Here is an 18,815-nt window from a genome sequence, read left to right as displayed (position 1 = left end):
AACTGAACAGAAATTTCTTAAGACTGTAATCCTTAAGATGGTAAGAACGTAAGACTTAATTCTTGCACCTGAGCTTGACTAAATTTGGAAACATTTTTTTACACACCTATATCTGCATAATACTGCTAACACTTGGTTTTCCCCGGTTTAAGTTACTATATTACGGAATTACAAATAAGCTATTGACAGTTAACAGCAAAACCAGACTGAAGGTGTGTTTTATTGCTGCTGAAACTTTTACAGTATTGCGCGCACGTAAGAGGTTCTTTGCCCAGTGTTGCGTGTACGTAACACGACCAAGCTGAACATTCTTCCGGTACCTCAGCAGAAACGCCTTTTTTTTCCATTTTCTCCATATTCCTAAAACATTTCCTATTCTCGTATTTCTCTATCCTTCAAGACAGACCTGTCGTATTAGTGTAAAAATTTGGCACTTCTCTGGCCATATTTCCAACTGGACTTTTGCCATGATCCCTCAACCTCGACAACTCCATCACGTCTGTGTCGACTGCAAGAGTATTGATGAGTCACACCTATTTTCATCCAATCAAACGCCAGAATATTTCCCACAATTGTCACTTGCAAAATGGCTGCCCTGCATCATTGTCATCTGTACTCCATTTAAGGCCATGCTATCCAATGCATCTCGGTCCCAGGTCTCAGCCTACCGGAACCAGTCCTTCTCAAAAGTCTTACTTCCAGTCTAATCCCAAAGGCTGGGCCTTGTCTGCGGCCATGATTCACGAACCGAGCGACCCTACTAATGGGACAATTTACAATGGCCAATTAACCTATCAACGCATAGATGTTTGGCGTGTGGGAGGAATCAGGAGAACGCCGATGACATCCAGGCGGTAACGCTTTACAGACTGCGTGGGAAAATGAGTAGAATGAGTGATAATGAACTGTGAGAAGGAGAGAGGCCTAGCTACGAGGGAATAAATAAACAAGTAGACTTCATGTACCTTTTCCTCAGCAATCACCTTCCCTCCATACCGAATGTATCCAATTCAATCCGACAGATAGCACCACCACAACACAAAGTGTCTAAGAATTTATTTAATTTCCCAGACGCTTGGCGATGGGGACTGCTGCTGGGGACGGACGATTGGAAGAGGCGGTTTTCCAATCCGAGTTACTAAATTATTCTCGAGGTGGCAGACAGAACTACAAAGAACTCCGTTGCAAGCGGAGACTTGAGTCTGTCCACGGTAACCAGTTTTCCTGAACGATTCAAAGGCAGCGGCTCTTGGAAACAACAGCCCTCGCCAGAGGAAACAGATGGAGCTACATCGGGCGGACCTGAGGAGGGATTCGGGCGACACGGTATACCGGTAGGGCACAATGATCATATGGCAATGGTGATGTCAAGGCTTCGAAGGCAAATAAGTTTTGGATAACCCACTTGGTGGAACTGAGAGTAGTGGAGGCAGACTCTTGGGAGAAAGGTCACTGAGTATTAATGCTCTCCTGACAACGCCGTGAACTTGGTCATTAGACGGAAGGGACTTTTCAACGTGTCCTTCAGCTGAACCCTGAAACCTTGCCTGGACCACGGCGTAAAGGGCCGTGTTGGTGCAGCAGCTCAGCTGTTGCAGCATGTAGCCCAGCTCCCGCAGAGAAATCCGGGGATTCGTGAAAACATAAATACCGAGCCTCTCCCATACCGAATAGACTGTCAGCAGTGCCCACAGCAGGATGAAATTCCCCGACATCACCAGCAGTAACAGGAGGGATTGCCTGCGGGTCTTCATCTTTTGGTCGGCGGCCTTCTCGCCATCGCGAGAACCACGGAGTCTCCTCCGGGCTCGGCTGGCCACGAAGACGTGTCTGATGGTTAAACTGTTGAGCAGCAGAATCAAGACCAAGGGTAATATTGGGGTGAGGAGGAAATGAATCACTTGAAATATTGCCTGCTGATTTAGGGAAGATAACCTGACATTACAGAGCAATGACGTACGAAATAACGAATATGACCCTTGAAACAAAAAGTACCAGAATATGTTCTTTACGCAGCTCAGCAGAGTCACTGTCCCGAGAACCAGAGCCGCCGTTCTCTCGGTGCAGTATTTTCGCTTCAGCATCTGAAAACAAATGGCGATAAATCGATCAAAAGTGAAAGTGACGGTGAACCAGACAGAACAGTCCGTGGCGGCGTAGAACATGACGGCGTGGATGTTACACACGGGAGTACCTGCTGTCCAGCGTATAACCTGAAGTGGCATGAAAATCCACGGAATTTTGCTCAACACCAGATCGAAGAGAACGACGAGCTGATCCGCTGCCACCATGGCAACCAGGTACCTTGTGACGCCTTTGGAGAGGCCGCACTTGCCCCGCGACAGGATGACGATTGTCACCACGTTGACTGTGTGGAGGTAGATGAAGACCATGAACACATATTTGCATGGAAACATACTCTGAAAACAAATATTTCATTCGTGAGTACTTCCGAGAGCAGAGATGGAAATGGAAATTACGTATCTTCTCAGGAAGTTACCGTCAGCTAGTGTTAAATCGGTTGTGATTATAATGTACCTTTTGAAGTTCAGAAGAATGAGGGGAATCTCATTGAAAACCATGGAATATTGAATATTGTGCCGGGATGTCGTGGACCTGGAGCTTCTGTAGTGGTGGAATCTACAACTAGAAGACGAGGCTTTACAATACAAAGACATCACTTTTTAACAGTTGAGTGTAGAAATTTCCTTTGAACGTGGCTGGTAATTATGTGGAATTCCTCGCCACAGATGGCTGTGGGGGTCAGTTTATTTCAGCTATTTGCAGACGAGAGCTCTTGATTCATCGGGGCCTCAGTGGATATCGGGAGGGGGCGCCAGAATATGCTTGACAGGGAAAGTAAATCAGCTATGAGGGAATGGCGGTGAAGGCTCTCTGCTCGAATGGGCGAATTCAGTCCCCGAACCCTATGGACTAAGCAGTGATATCCACCGATGGCAGAATGTATTCGAAACTTTGGCGTCAGAAGAACGATTTGAAAACAGGACGTGATAATGAACTGATTCATGTACCAAGTATCACGGTGACAGAAATTCTGCTTCGCTCAACTGTAAACACGAGAGAGCATTACAGCAGAAGATTTGACCAAATAGGTGCCGGTATAATCCACCTGTTCGGACTGGCAATCTCCGCCATTGAGGATGATCATTGCTGATCTGACTATGGACTCATTTCCATCTACCTGTTTTCCCCCCAAAGAACCCTTAATACCCCTACTACGGAAAAATCAATCCAAATTTTTCTGAAACATATTTACTGAAATGACGTTCAGTGCTTCATTGGGCAGAAAAATCCACAGGTTCAACAACTTCTGGGAAAAGCAGTCCCTCTCCGTCCTAAATTCGCTCCCCAGAATCTTCAGCCTATGTTCCCCCGGTCTAAATTCACTTACCAGTGGAAAAAACTTTCCTGCCCCTGTCTTATCTACCCCTTTCGTAATTTTAAATGTCGCTAAAAGGTCGCCTCTGATCCTTCTGAAATACAGTGTGTGTAGTCGCAGGCGACTCAGCTACCAATTTTCCTCCCAATGCCTCCGGTCTGGAATCAAAATGGTGAACCGACTAAACGCTGGTAAATCCCTACACAAGTCAGGAGGACCAGACATGCACACAGGACCCCAGCTGTCGCCTCACCAGTACCTTGTGCTGTTGCAGCATAACTTCCCTGCTCTTAAATTGAACCCTGTGAGCAATGAAGGCCAAAATCCCATTTGCCTGCTTGTTCGTCTGCTGCTGCTGCAGACCAACCTTTTGCGATTGAAGAACAAACACTGTTAAGAAACTCCACATGACAGCGTACTGCAATCGTTTTCCACGAAAATAATATTCTGTTCTTCCATTTGTCCTTCTCAACCTTGCCTTTTGCACCATTGTTCTCCATCTGCCAGACGCTAATACTTTTGTTTAAACAATCGATAACCGCCTGCAGGCTCAGATTCATCTGCACCATATGTGTCGGTGGTAAATCATGGCATTAATGACCCCCACGTAGCCTCATTATGTTTAATAGTTGAGGCTTTGAAGGTAATTATATATCTTCCTATCTATCTTTCTATCTGTCTGACTATCTATCTATCTATCTATCTATCTATCTATCTATCTATCTATCCATCTATCTCTATCTATCTATTTGAATGTCTGTCTATCTATCTATCTGGATACTGTTGATGGGGATGACCTACCAGGAATGAGTTGTAGTGGTCCTGTCTCTGGCACAGAGGTTGAACCCTCAACTAGAAAGGGGAGGAGGGAAGAGAAGAGAGCGATAGTTTTAGGGGATTCTATAGTTAGGGGGGCAGATAGGAGATTTTGTGGGGCAGATCGGGAGTCTCGGATGGCATGTTGCCTCCCTGGTGCCAGGGTCCGGGACAACTCAGATCGGGTGCAGGCTATTCTTGAGAACGAGGGCATGAACCCAGATGTAGTGGTCCATGTAGGGACCAACGATGTAGGTAAGGTGAGTGAGGGGGTCCAGCTTAGAGAATTCAGGGAGTTAGGAGTGAAGCTGAAAGGCAGGACCTCCAGGGTATCAATCTCGGGATTGCTACCTGTGCCACGTGCGAGTGAGGCGAAGAATAGAATGATTATGCACATTAATACGAGGCTGAGAACATGGAGCAGGAAGGAAGGGTTCAGGTTTTTGGATAATTGGTCTTTGTTCCAGGGACATTGGGATCTGTTTCGAAGGGACGGTCTAAATCTGAACCGGGGGGGGGGTACTAAAATTCTTGCAGGAGTGTTTGCCAGTGCTGCTCGGGGGGGGTTTAAACTAGATGTGCAGGGGGCAGTGATCCAGATCCAGAGGGTTGGTCAGAAGGAGGATGGGGCTAAATGTGTTGAAGGTTTGGGTGATCTTGAGAAGGTCATCAAAATTCAGGGTGCAATTAGCCCGATGGAAGTTCAAGGAGCTGGGTTAGGTACAGTAGGCAGTGTTTTAAGCAAAGAGAGGAGGAATTTGCAAAGAATTCTATACTTGAATGCGCGTAGTGTCAGAAATAAGACAGATGAGCTTGAAATGGGGAACTACGATATTGTTGGGATAACGGAGACATGGCTGCAAGGGGATCAGGCCTGGGAATTGAGTGTACCAGGGTATACGTGCTATCGTAGAGACAGAAATATGGGAAGAGGGGGTGGGGTGGCCCTGTTGGTGAGGAGTGAGATTCAGTCCTTAGCAAGAGGTGACTTGGGAACAGGGGAAGTAGTCTGTGTGGATTGAGCTGAGGAACAGTAAAGGTAAAAATACCCTAATGGGCGTTGTGTACAGGCCCCCAAACAGTAGCGTGGATATTGGGTACAAGTTGTTTCGGGAGTTAGCATTGGCATGTGCTGAAGGTAATGCAGTAGTTATGGGAGATTTCAACATGCAGGTGAACTGGGAGAATCAGGTAGGTGCTGGACCCCAGGATAGGGAGTTTGTGGAGTGTCTAAGGGATGTATTTTTGGAACAGCTTGTGCTTGAGCCAACCAGGAATGAGGCTATTTTGGGCTTGGTGATGTGTAATGAACAGGAATTGATAAGTGACCTTTAAGTAAAGGAGCCATTAGGAAGTAGTGATCATAACATGATAAGATTTTATCTACAATTTGACAGGGATAAGGGCAGATCAGAGGTGTCAGTGTTGCAATTAAATAAAGGAGACTACGGAGCCATGAGGGAAGAGCTGGCCAAAGGTAAATGGACGGATGCCCTGGCAGGAAAGACAGTGGATCAGCAGTGGCAGATATTCTTGGGCATAATACAAAAGATGCAAAAGCAGTTCATTCCAATGAGAAGGAAGGATTCAAAGAGGGGGAAGGGGCCACAGTGGTTGACAAAGGAAGTCAGAGATTGTATAGCATTAAAGAAAAAGAAGTATGACAGGCTGAGATAAGTGGGAATACAGATGACTGGGAAAGTTTTAAGGAACAGCAGATCTTAACTAAAAAAGCAATACAGAGAGAAAAAAAAATCAGGTATGAGCTCAGTCTAGCCAGGAATATAAAAGGGGATAGCAAAAGCTTTTTTAGCTATGTGAAGAGAAAGAAGATAGTTCAGAACAATGTTGGCCCCTTGAAGAATGAATTGGGAGAAATTGTTATGGGAAACAGGGAAATGGCAACATAATTTAATGCGTACTTTAGATCTGTCTTCACCAGGGAGGACACAAGCAATCTCCCAGATGTATGGTTGGGCCAGGGTCATAAGATATCAGAGGAATTGAGACAGATTGACATTAGGAAAGAATGACAGATTGACATTAGGTAGGACTGAAAGCTAATAAATCCCCGGGTCCAGATGGTCTGCATCCGAGGGTTCTAAAAGAGGTGGTTCAGGAAATTGCGGATGCATTGGTAATCATTTTCCAATGTTCCTTAGATTCAGGATCAGTTACTGAAGATTAGAGAATGGCTAATGTTATCCCACTTTTCAAGAAGGGAGGGAAGGAGAAAACGGAGAACTATCGCCCTGTTAGCCTAACGTCAGTCGTGGGGAAGATGCTTCAGTCCATTATTAAGGACGAAATAGTGGCACATCTTGATGGCAGAAATAGGATTAGGCCGGGCCAGCATGGATTTACCAAGTGCAAATCATGCTTGGCTAATCTGTTGGAGTTTTTTGAGGGTATAACAAGGATGTTAGACGAGGGTAAGCCAGTGGATGTTGTGTACCTAGATTTTCAGAAGGCATTCGATAAGATGCCACATAGGAGATTGGTGAGTAATATCAGAGCTCATGGCATTGGCGGCAGGGTTTCAACATGGATAGAAAACTGGTTGGCAGATAGAAAGCAAAGGGTAGCAGTGAATGGGTGTTTCTCGGACTGGCTTGAGTGACTAGTGGGGTACCACAGGGCTCTGTATTGCAAACACAGCTCTTTACAATTTATGTCAACGATTTAGATGAGGAAATTGAAAACTATATCAGCAAGTTTGCTGACGATACTAAACTGGGTGGCGGTGGAGTCCTAGTTCACCAATCAATGAAGGTGAATGAGCAAGTGCAACAGGCAGTGAAGAGGGCAAATGGAATGTTGGCCTTTGTTACAAGGGGAATTGAGTACAAGAGCAAGGATGTCCTTTTGCATTTGTACAAGGCCCTGGTGAGAACACACCTGGAATATTGTGTACAGTTTTGGTCTCCAGGTTTAAGGAAGGACATTCTGGCAATTGAGGAAGTGCAGCGTAGATTCACTAGGTTGATTCCTGGGATGGCAGGGCTGTCTTACGCAGAGAGATTGGAGAGATTGGGCTTGTCCACGCTGGAATTGAGGAGATTGAGAGGGGATGTGATTGAAACGTTTAAGATAATTAAAGGATTTGATAGGATTGAGGCAGGAAATATGTTCCAGATGTTGGGAGAGTCCAGTACCAGGGGGCATGGATTGAGAATAAGAGGTCAGTTATTTAAAACAGAGTTGAGGAAGAGCTTCTTCTCCCAGAGAGTTGTGGAGGTGTGGAATGCACTGCCTCGGAAGACGGTGGAGGCCAATTCTCTGGATGCTTTCGAGAAGGACCTAGATAGATATCTGATGGATAGGTGAATCAAGGGATATGGGGACAAGACAGGGACTGGGTATTGATAGGGAATGATCTGCCATGATCTCAGAATGGCGGTGCAGACTCGAGGGGCCGAATGGTCTACTTCTGCCCCTATTGTCTATTGTCTATTGTCTATTGTCTACCTATCTATCTATCTCCCTGTCTATTCCAGCGAAGCTGTCTGCTCCAACAAACTTCGAGAAAGCCTGATTAATCCTACCAGGTCGCAACTGGACTGTGGAACATAAAGACCAGAAATTCTGTTCACCTCAGCGCCGGAAGCATGTGTATGCTTCACTGAGAGTGCAGATGAAATTTGCCGGAATACTGCCCGGATTGGAAACCACTCCCTACAGGGAGAGATTGTGGGAGCTGAGACTTGCTTCTCTTGGAATAAAGGTACAAGAGAGGTCACATGATGGAAGTGTTTGAGAGGCGAAGAGGCATAGACAACGCCGCCATGCACTCAGCCAGTGTTGCTGAAGCTGTCCCGGTTTGAGAGACCAGCCATGCATTTAGCGCGTCGATTCAGGACAGTTACGAAGGAGAAGCTGAGTAAAATTTCTCATCTTTACTCACGAGGAAGAGACGAAACACTTACCGGGGACAGCTACAATGGCGAGGACAGGGTAGTAAACCAGTTTGAAGGACTCAAGCGCATAATAAAGTTCATAGTCCAACGGCAACAGCAACTTCATGATTTTTAACCAGTTACTGATACATCGAGGAAATATTATTTACAGATGCCGCAGTATTCCGTAATGCATTTTGCGGATCCATTATTGCAATACTCCAGATTCCTGTTTCCGATGCAGCCTCTGTCCCCTCTCTCTATCTGAAACCCGCTGGCCTCTGATAGCGTAGACTGGCGGCTCAACTGAAACTGACATTGTGAGAGAGACATATTAATAGAACAAGTAACCAGAAGCCACACCTCCGCGGTGACGGCGACAGACCCCAGGGACACTCCCTTCATTAAGTTCTTCGAAATAACAAGTGCAGTTAACCCTTTCTTTGTAAACTGTCAGAGAAGCAGTACAAACGCAGATTGAAAGTGTGTCTAATAATCCGAGCAGTCGTGTCTTTCCATGGATGTGTGTCGTGTCTGGAAATGGACACTAAACTGAGAAACCTATTAACACACAGTCAGACACTGAAATACAACAGGTCTGGAAAAGGGAGTGAACGCAGCAAATATTAAATAAAATCAGCAGAATATTAACATAAACAGATTTTAAAAAGTATTTCTTAAATACCGTACTTAAAAAATACAGTTGCATAGGTGTATTGAAAATAATATAAAATTAGATAATTTTAAATAATGATTTTCAGGGAAAGCATCTTCGAACCAGCGGCCAAACTGGACATCGGGTGATTTGGGAAGGGAGAATTTCAGTCCGCACGGGTATAAAAAGCGACAGCGGGCCCTTGCAGTGAAAAATGCTTTGACCAGCGTCCAGGCGTAGTTCGCGGTTGATCTGCAAGAGGAAGGCAGTGTCAAATGCAGCAGCCATCTTCTGAATGGACCGTCAAGCTGGTGATCTTCGGGCTTCCTCTCGCCGAGGCTTCAGCTCAGGGACGCTACAGTCAAAGTAGGCAAAGGAAAGTACTTAATTAAGATTGTTTTTCTTCCCTTCTTTAAATCTGATCAGTTACGATAACAGAGATGCCAAGCGGGATAGTTACGTGCTCCTCTTGCGGGATCTGGGAAGGCTTGGAGACCTCCAGTAGCGCTGACGATCACAGCTGCGAAAGCTGCGTTCAGGCTGCAGCTTCTAACAATCTGCGTTAAGGAGAATGAGCTTGAAGTGGACGTCATCTTTCGGGAGGCTCAGTGATAGACAGGAAATATAGAGAAGAAGTTACACCCAGGGCCCTGGTGTCCAGCGATCAGTTGGCCTCAGTGGCTCAGAAAGGAAGTGGGCGTTGAGCGGTGTGGTGTCTGAGTGTATGTGGGGTGGGCGGGGAGCGGCATTATGAAAGTCACATTGTGGTGATACGATATTCGTTCGTGGTGCGGACAGCTGGTTTTGTCGCGACAACATCAGGGATGTCTCAGGTTGAGTCCTCAGCATAGTTAACTGGGAGAGTGAACAGCCAGGAAAAGTGGCCCATTGAGTTACCAGTGACATGAGCAGGATGATGGAAGAGGCACTGCAATGCCAATTCCGGGAGTAGAGCTAAGTTAAAAGGCAGGACTTTCTGGATTTCCAACCCGTGCCCCGTGCTTGTGAGGCCGGAACCAGGAAGACTATACCGAACAAAAGGTTGCTAAAGATTTGCTTTTACATCCCAGCCGTCTGGAAATGGGTGCAAACATTGCATTTCGCTTGCTCAACTTTCTGTTTATCTTCCTGAAGGGAATCGTCCCAAAATGTTCTGAAGCTCTGCTTTTTTTCAATTTCTCACCATTGTTTAAAAAGTCCAGGCCTGTACAGAGAGTATGCAGTTTACTATAGGCCGAACGAGTTATAAAAACAAATTATTTAATGGATATAATCATTTGGACCACACATAACAGTTAGAAATCAATATCTGACAAAAACGGCTGAAATGCGCTGAAATAAAAGAGGAAAGTCAAAGACGGTGGAACATCGACAGGGTAAATAAGTCCAGAAAGGAAGTTTTACCAGCTGCTGAGAAACAGAAAAGGCACAAAACCTTACTGTGAATACAAGAGCCAGATTCCTACACATTACATGAGGACCGATTACAGACAGGGCGATTCATAATAACCGTCCGGATAAAATAACACAGTTTAGACAAAGAACAACAATTATTCAACAGATGCAGCCATTGGGAACTCAGATAACAGACAGAAATCGATGTTTGTAAAAAGCACCACCATATGCTGAATGAAAAGAGGAACGTTAAAGAGAATGAAACATGAACATGGTTAATATTGACCCTAAAGTAATATTTGTAACAAGTATCATCACAGTCATGACAAAACCGCATTGAAATATTTGCCCTACAGATAAAATCTTTATGTAATTTTCAAGAAATCTGCAACACTAAACACCTTTAAATATGTCGAAAGCTCCGAACTATTGAGAAACGGGCGAGTTTGGTTCAGGTTTTATCAGCGGGGCGGTGACTGTTGTTATCCACTCCCGGTCAAACACCTGATGTCAGCAATGTCACAAATGCTCCTAAACCTCAATTAGGAATCCTAATCCCTGAATCAAGTCACTGGTACAAGGGAAGAAAATCACACCAAAGTCCAGCTGCGCCGTTGTCAAGAAAGGTTGCTTTACTTCTTTAGTTCCTGACAAGGACAAGGAAATTCACTCGGAGCCTCCTGAGTCTCACCAATATTGAAAGCTTCCTGTGCTTTCCCAATTAGCGGCTAATAATTGACTTGGCTGTTTACCATGTTGTAGATACTTTGTCTGACTCACTGGCAATCGGTTCTCTCGTCTCTCTCTCTCTCTCTCTCTCTCTCTCTCTCTCTCTCTCTCTCTCTCTCTCTCTCTGTCTCTCTCTCTCTCGCTGTATTTTGCAGGCCACCCAGCCAGAATAGACGTTTTTAAAGATATTGAGGTGGCAGAAAGTAAACGATAACGTTACATGAATTATAACATTATACTATCTGGAGTATTGGCTGGTCGTCAGAAAACTGAGAGTGGAAATAATGGGATCCAACTCTGGATGCCTGCCGGTTAACAGCGGAGTTCCACAGGGCTCATCGTTGGAACAGTTGCTTTTTAAGTTGTATATCTGTCAGTGATTTTGGAAACTGAATTCATGGATCTGTGGCTAAAGTTGACGATGATAGAATGATAGTTGGAGGATCGTGCCGTGTTGAGGAAACACTCAGACTGCAGAGAGACTGAGATAGTTTAGGGAAGAAGTGACAAGTCGAATACAATGTTGGAAAGTGTATGGCCATGCCCTTTGGCAGAAGCAATAAACGGGCAGACCATTACTTATGTGATGTAATGCTGCGGCTCTATAAGGCACTCATGAGACCATACTTGGAGTACTGTCTGCAGTTTTGGACTCCTTATTTCAGACAGGATGCAATGACATTGGAGAGGATTCAGCGAAGATTCGCAAGAATGATTCCAGGAATGAAAGGGTTACTGCATGAGGAAATGTTGGCTGCTCATGAGCTGCATTCCCTGGAGTTCAAGAAAATGAGGGGGGGTTCGCATAGAAATATTCTAAATGTTAAAAGGCCAGAACATTATGGGGCAGGGGATTGAAGATCAAGAGGGCAAGATTAAAGGATGTCCATTTAGAACAGAAATGCGGTGAAATCTCGTTAGGCAGACAGTGGTAAATCTGTGGAATTTGTTATCCCAAGCGGTTGTGAAGAGACCCAATGACTATTGGGTGCATTTATAACCATATAATCATATAACAATTACAGCACGGAAACAGGCCATCTCAGCCCTGGTCCGAGATTTAAGGCAGAAATAGACAGGTTCTTGATTAGCCAGGGCGTCGAAGATGAAGGAGTGAAGGCAGTCAGTAGGAACCCGGCCGAATGGCCTAATTCTGTTCCTATAACCTATGGACCTATGGTCATATAACCACGTCATGATATAGATTCCATTGTCAGGAGAAAAGTCAGAAGATTCTGTGAGCCTGATAGCGATACCCGCATGGCGTACTGCCTCCAATTTGCCAGGGTACGGGATGTCTCGTAACTGGTCCAGAATACTCTGAAGGGAGGAAACTCAGCAGTGAATGCTGTATAAACACGTCGTGCCTTGTCTTTTTTTTTATAATCTGCAACATCGCTGGCCATATCTCCATAGGCCACTATGAAATCAGAGGAAAAGATTCAAAATGTTGAAAATATTTCTCTACCTCTGTTTCACGAAATGGAGGAACTAATTTAAATTCCTGACTAACAAAAAACGTTTTTTCTAGAAACTGAGGATTGATGACAATAGCTTAATTCGGCCATCGGATGTTCAAATTCCCTCTTTATATCCTCAGTTACTCACTGACATAATTCCAAGTTAGCTTCCAATTGTTTCTGTTTTAACTCAGCTTCTATTCCAAGCTTTTCTAAAGCTACCTGTTCCAGGTGTAACTGGCTCGCTGCTTTACTTACAGGGAGACTACCGAACACAGCTGCATTATAAACAACCTAATCTATATAGACTCCGCGATTTTCCTCTGAATTACAGGCTTTGTTGTGGTCATCGAAATACCCTTAAGTTCCAAACTGCTTGCAATCAGAGACACTTCACTATTTCGCCTTCGCTAATAACTATGGTCATGCGAGAGAGTCGTCAATATTCATTGCTGCTGAATACCACTCTCAAACCAATCAAACAAAAGAATCGGATATATCCCTTTTCCAAAATTGACTGCAAAGTGAACAAGCATTTTAGCACAAAATCTGAGGAAATCCCGAGAGCCCCCAATTGTTACGGTACAGCAGCATAGGATATCGAACTGAGACAGGTTTTTACAAACCAAGAAAGATTGATTTAAACTCAGCTCAACAACAATCGAAAAGTAAACAAACGACTACCTTAACCGGAAGTTAACTGTTATACGGCAACTCGAACAGTTCTTAAAGCGATAAATGCGATAAATATCTGAAAGCGATAAATGCGAGCTGAGTCTGAAAAAGATACATGTAAAAGTCAAGTTGCTTTAGACAGTCAATGAGGAGAGACTTCCCTGAAGTAACGAATTCATCGACGACGTTGTGTTACTGTTGATCCCAGTCGAAATTTGACTTGCCCGAAAGATTTACGAGGAAGTAAATTAAAATGGCTTAAAAGAACTGACCTTTTACCTTGGCGAATGACACTGACGCAATCCTTTCTGCTCTTATCGCAGCGATTATCTCGGGTGTAGATTACTATCTCATTGAACGAGGAATCAATAAGGACAACTCTGTATTAACGCCGACGACCCCAGGTTTACACGGTACTCACACTAGCGGGTAATTACATCACCCCACCATAACAAGACCATAACACCATGCTTACCAGATACCCATTTAAATCTTGTCATAAGACTGTCACAACGCACCCACGGGGTATGCAACAGGATTAAAGCATACTCGTCAGCTAATTCAGCAGACTCCTGCAACACAGCAGTGTCCCTCGCACTTATCACTTTAATAACTGTTAGAGTTGCCGATAATCGTTTATTTACTTTTCACTTGTTGTTGAGCTGAGATTAAGGAAATGTTTCACTGTTTATATATAAAAAAACGTCTCGGTTCTATACCAACTGTTGCAATAATTTGACATCATTTATTTCAACAGGGATATTATTTTTAAATTCCTCCATTAAAATCAAATCTTTCAATTTATTACAGACCCATTTACATTTTTAGTGGAATACCATTTCTCAACACACACCGCTCTCCCGTAGGCAATTTCCACGAAAGTTTTTTTTTCCACGGATTTGTTCAAATCTCTGAATCTTTCTCTTTATGCTTCCTGAACCAATTAAATGATTTCTATATATGCTGCCTCACAATATAATTATCAAATGCTTGCTCAGCAGTTAAAGCCGTATAAACACGTTGTGTCTTGCCTGTTTTACACTTTGTAACTTGACTGGCCACTTCTCTTTTGGCCACTCTGAAATCAGAGTCTCAGTTTCAAAATGTTGAAAATACTTCTCTGCTGCTGTTTCAAGAAATGCAGGGTCCACTTTAATTTCCTGACTAACAATAAACGTTTTTCTACAACCAGAGAACCGATCACCAGACCTTAATTCCGCCAACGCGTTCAAATTTACTCTTTTTATGTTCAGCTTCCAACCGACGTAGCTCCGAGTTCGCTTCCAGTTGTTTCTGTTTTAACTCAGCTTCTATCAAAAGATTTTCTAACACTACCTTTTCCAGGTGTAACTGGATCGCTGCTTGACTTACAGGGAACCTATCTAACACAGATGCCACAAAAACTCCGTAATCTATATCGTGCTCAACGATTTTCCTCTGAATTACAGGCTTTGTCGCAACCGTCGGAATACCCTTAAGTTCCAACCTGCCAGCAATCTCAGATAGATAACACTTTTTCGCCTTCGCTAAAAAATCTGGTGAGTCGAGAAAGTGGTCAATATTCCTTCTTTCCGAATACCATCCATACACCAGTCACACAAAAGAATCGGGCATTTACAGTTGCCAAAACAGGCTGCTAAGTAAATAAGCGTTTAAACACAAACGCGAGATATATCCCGGGAGCCCCCAGTTGTTACATTATAGCAACAATGGGTATACAACCTAGACATGTGGTTTTTTTTATAAACAACGAAAAATTTCCTTACAGTCAGCTCAACATCAAGTGAAAAGTAAACAAACGATTAACTAAGCGGAAGTTAACGTCTGTACGGCAACTCTAACAGTTATTAAAGTGATAAATGCGAACACAGTCTTAAAGCCATAAATGCGAACGCAATCTTAAAACGATAAATGTAATCGTCCAAGAGATTTAGGTAGTCAATTAGGAGACACTTTCCTGAAGTAACTGATGATTCCAGCTGTAATTTGCCTTGCCCGAATGATTTACGACGAAGGAAATTAAAACGGCTTCAAGTACCTGACTTCTTCCTTGGCGAATGAAACTTCCCGAATCCATTCTGTTCTTATAGCAGGGATTATTTCGGACGCAGGTTACAATCTCATTGAACGAAGAATCAGTAAGGTCATCTTTGTATTACCGCCGACGACACCAACTTTACACGATCCTCCCGGTTTTCCGCAATTCGGTAAATTCTTCACTCTCCGACTAATCTAAACATGGCAGCATTGTAGCCGTCGAAATACCCTTAAGTTTGAACCTGCTGGCACTCTCAGATGCACCACTATTTTTTGCCATCGCTAAAAACTCTGGTGATGCGAGAAAGTCGTCAATATTCATTGTTGCCGAATACCACCCACAAACTATTAAATTAAACGAATCGGTTATTTCCCTTTGCCAAAACAGACTGCTAAGTAAACAAGCGTTTAAGCACAAAAACGGACATATCACAAGAGCCCACAATTATTACCCTATATCAATAATGGATATAGAACCTAGATAGATTTATTTAAACTGAGCTCAGCAACAATCGAAAAGTAATCAACCGAATAACTTAACTGGAAGTTAAATGCTGTACGGCAACTCGAACAGTTCTAAAAACGATAAATGCGAATGCAGTTTTAAAGACATGAATGCGACCATAATTTAAAAAACAATAAATATAAAAGTCCAAGTGATTTAGGCAGTCAATTAGGAGAGTCTCTCCTGAAGTAACGAATTACTCAACGTCGACGTTATTCTTGTTCCTGGCAAAAAATTCCTTGCCCTAAGGATTTACGATGAAGGAAATTAAAACGGCTTGAAGTAACTTTCATTTTTTCTTGCTGAATGACACTGCACCAATCCTTTCTGCTCTAATAGTAGTGATTATCTCGGATGTAGGTTACTATCTCATTGAACGAGGAATCAATAAGGTCAACTCTGTACTACCATCCGTGACACCAACTTAACACGATCCTTCGGGTTTTCTGTAATTGGGCAAAAATTTCACTGTCCGACTGCACTAAAACTAGCAGCGTTGCGACTTAACAACCGGTAATAACCTTTTAAACTTAAGATGGAGTGTAAAGTTCCACTTTAAAACAGAACTGCATTTTGAGACGAATACGCAGCATAACCAAGTAAATAACGTATTAAACAAAGAACTGACCTGCGTCACAACACGTCTTTCCCGTTTTATAACTGTTTAAACAGGCCATCGCATGACCTCTACCGCGAAAATTACATCATGTGACCCCACACTGGCGTGTAATTACATCACCCCACCATCAGAAAACCATAATATCATGTTCACGAGATACCCAATTAAATCTTGTCATAAGAGAGTTACAATACACCCACGGGGCATGTAACAGGATTAAAGTATACTCGTCAGCTAATTTAGAAAGGCAGCAGCATCCCTCTCATTAAAGTATTATTTCAACTGGGATTTACGCTACCTATTCCAGGTGTAACTGGACTGCTGTTTGACTTATAGTGAGCCTATCTAACACAGTGGCATCAAAACATGCTAATCTAAATAGTGCTCCGCGATTTTCCTCTGAATTACAGGCTTTGTTGTAAATGTCGAAATACCCGTAAGTTCCAACCTGCTGGCAATCTCAGGAACATCATACTTTTTCGCCTTCGCTAATAACTCTGGTAATGAGAGACATTCGTCAATATTCATTGTTGCCAAATACCATCCTCAAACGAATCAAACAAAAAATCGTGTATTTCCCTTGTCCAAAAGAGACTGCTAAGTAAACAAGCATTTAAACATAAAACAGACCATATCCATGAGACCCCAGTTGTTACGGTACGGCAGCAATGAATATAGAACTAAGACAGGTTTTTGAATAAACAAAGAATCATTTATTTAAACAACAATTGAAAATAAGCAAAGGACGAACGTAACCGGAAGTTAACTGTTATACGGCAACACGAACAGTTCTTAAAGCAATAAATGCAAACACTGTCTTAATGGGATAAAAGTAAAAGTCCAAGTGATCTACTCAGTCATTTAGGAGTGACTTCGCTGAAGTAAAGAAATATCGACGTAATTTTACTGATGATCCAACAAGAAATATTCATTGCCCGAAGGAATTACGACGAAGGAAATTAAACGTGCTGAAAGGAACTGAAAATTTTCCTTGGCTATTTACATATTTACAGAAAACCCATCTCTCAAAACACACATCTTTATCGTAGGCAATTCCACGTAAGTTCTACGAGTGTATTCAAATTTCGCCTTCGTTAATAACTCTGGTGATGAGAGAAAGTACTCAATATTCATTGTTGCCAATTACCACCCACAAACCAAACAAATAGAGGAGAGGAATCAAAGGGAAGATTCAGATATTTTAATTTTCCAAAACAGACTTCGACGTAAAGAAGCATTGAAGCACAAATACAGAACCTATCCCGAGAGCCCCCATTTGCTACGGTACGGCATCAATGAATACAGAACTGAGACATGCTTTCATAAAGAAAGAAACGTTTATTTAAACTCAGCTCAAAAACTATTAAAGTAAACAAACGACTAACTTACCCGGAAGGTAACTGCTATACGGCAACTCGCCGTATTGAAATTTTGAAAGTGATAATTGTGAACGTGGTCTTAACGCGATAAAAACGAACACAGTCTTAAAACGATAAATGTAAAATTCCAGGTAATTTAGATAGTAAATTAAGAGAGACTTTCCGGCAGTAACGAATTCCACGACGACCTGGTTACTGCTGTTCCCAGCGGAAATATGCCTTATCCGAAGGATTAACGATGAAGGAAATTAAAACGGCTTAAAGGAATGACCGTTTTCCTTGGCGAATTACACTGCCCACATCATTTCTGCTCTTTTAGCAGGGATTATCTCGAATGCAGGTTACTATCTCTTTGAACGAGGAATCAATATGTTCAACTTTGGATGACCGCCGACGATACCAAATTTAATCGAACAGTTCTGAAAGTGATAAATGCAAACACAGTTTTAAAGCGCTAAATGTAAAAGTCCAAGTAATCTGGACAGTCAATTAGGAGAGACTTTGATGAAGTTACGAGTTCCTCGACGACGTGTCGTTTACTGCTGATCGCATCCGAAATATGCCTTGCACGAAGGATTTAAGATGAAAGAAATTTAAACGGCTGGAAAAAACCGACCTTTTTCCTTGGCGAAAGACAATATCTCAATCCTTTCTGCCCTTATAGCAGGGCCTATCTGGAATGCAGGTTACTCTCACTTTGAACGAGGAATCAATAGGTTCCACCCTGTATTACCGCCGACGACACCAACTTAAATCGATCAATCGGATTTACCGTAAATGGGCGAATTCTTCACTCTCCGGCTGGACTAATTCTGACAGCGTTGTGGCGAAACTGCCAACAATAGTCTTTGAAACTTCAGGTAGAATGGAATACACCACTTTCGAACAGAACTGCATCATGTGACGATACGCAGCATAACGCAGTAACTGAACAATGAAACAACCAACTGACCTTCGTCACAGCAAGGCTCTTTCGTTTTATACCTGTTGGAAGACACATCACATGGACACTACCGGGAAAATTAAATCACGTGACCTCACAATGGCGGGGAATTACATCAATCCACTATCACGAGACCATGACATCATTCACACCAGATACCCAATTACATCATGGTAAGAAGACAGTTATAAGACACCGACTGGGTATGTAACAGGATTAAAACATACTCATCAGCTAGTTTATCAGACTCCTGCAAGCTAGCAGTGTCCCTCTCATTTAAGTATTTCCTATCCTCAAAAGGGATGT

Source organism: Hypanus sabinus, unplaced genomic scaffold, assembly GCF_030144855.1.
Source record: "Hypanus sabinus isolate sHypSab1 unplaced genomic scaffold, sHypSab1.hap1 scaffold_280, whole genome shotgun sequence".
NCBI lineage: Eukaryota > Metazoa > Chordata > Chondrichthyes > Myliobatiformes > Dasyatidae > Hypanus > Hypanus sabinus.
The sequence above is the reverse complement of the archived record's forward strand: the minus strand, read 5'-3'. Positions refer to the sequence as shown.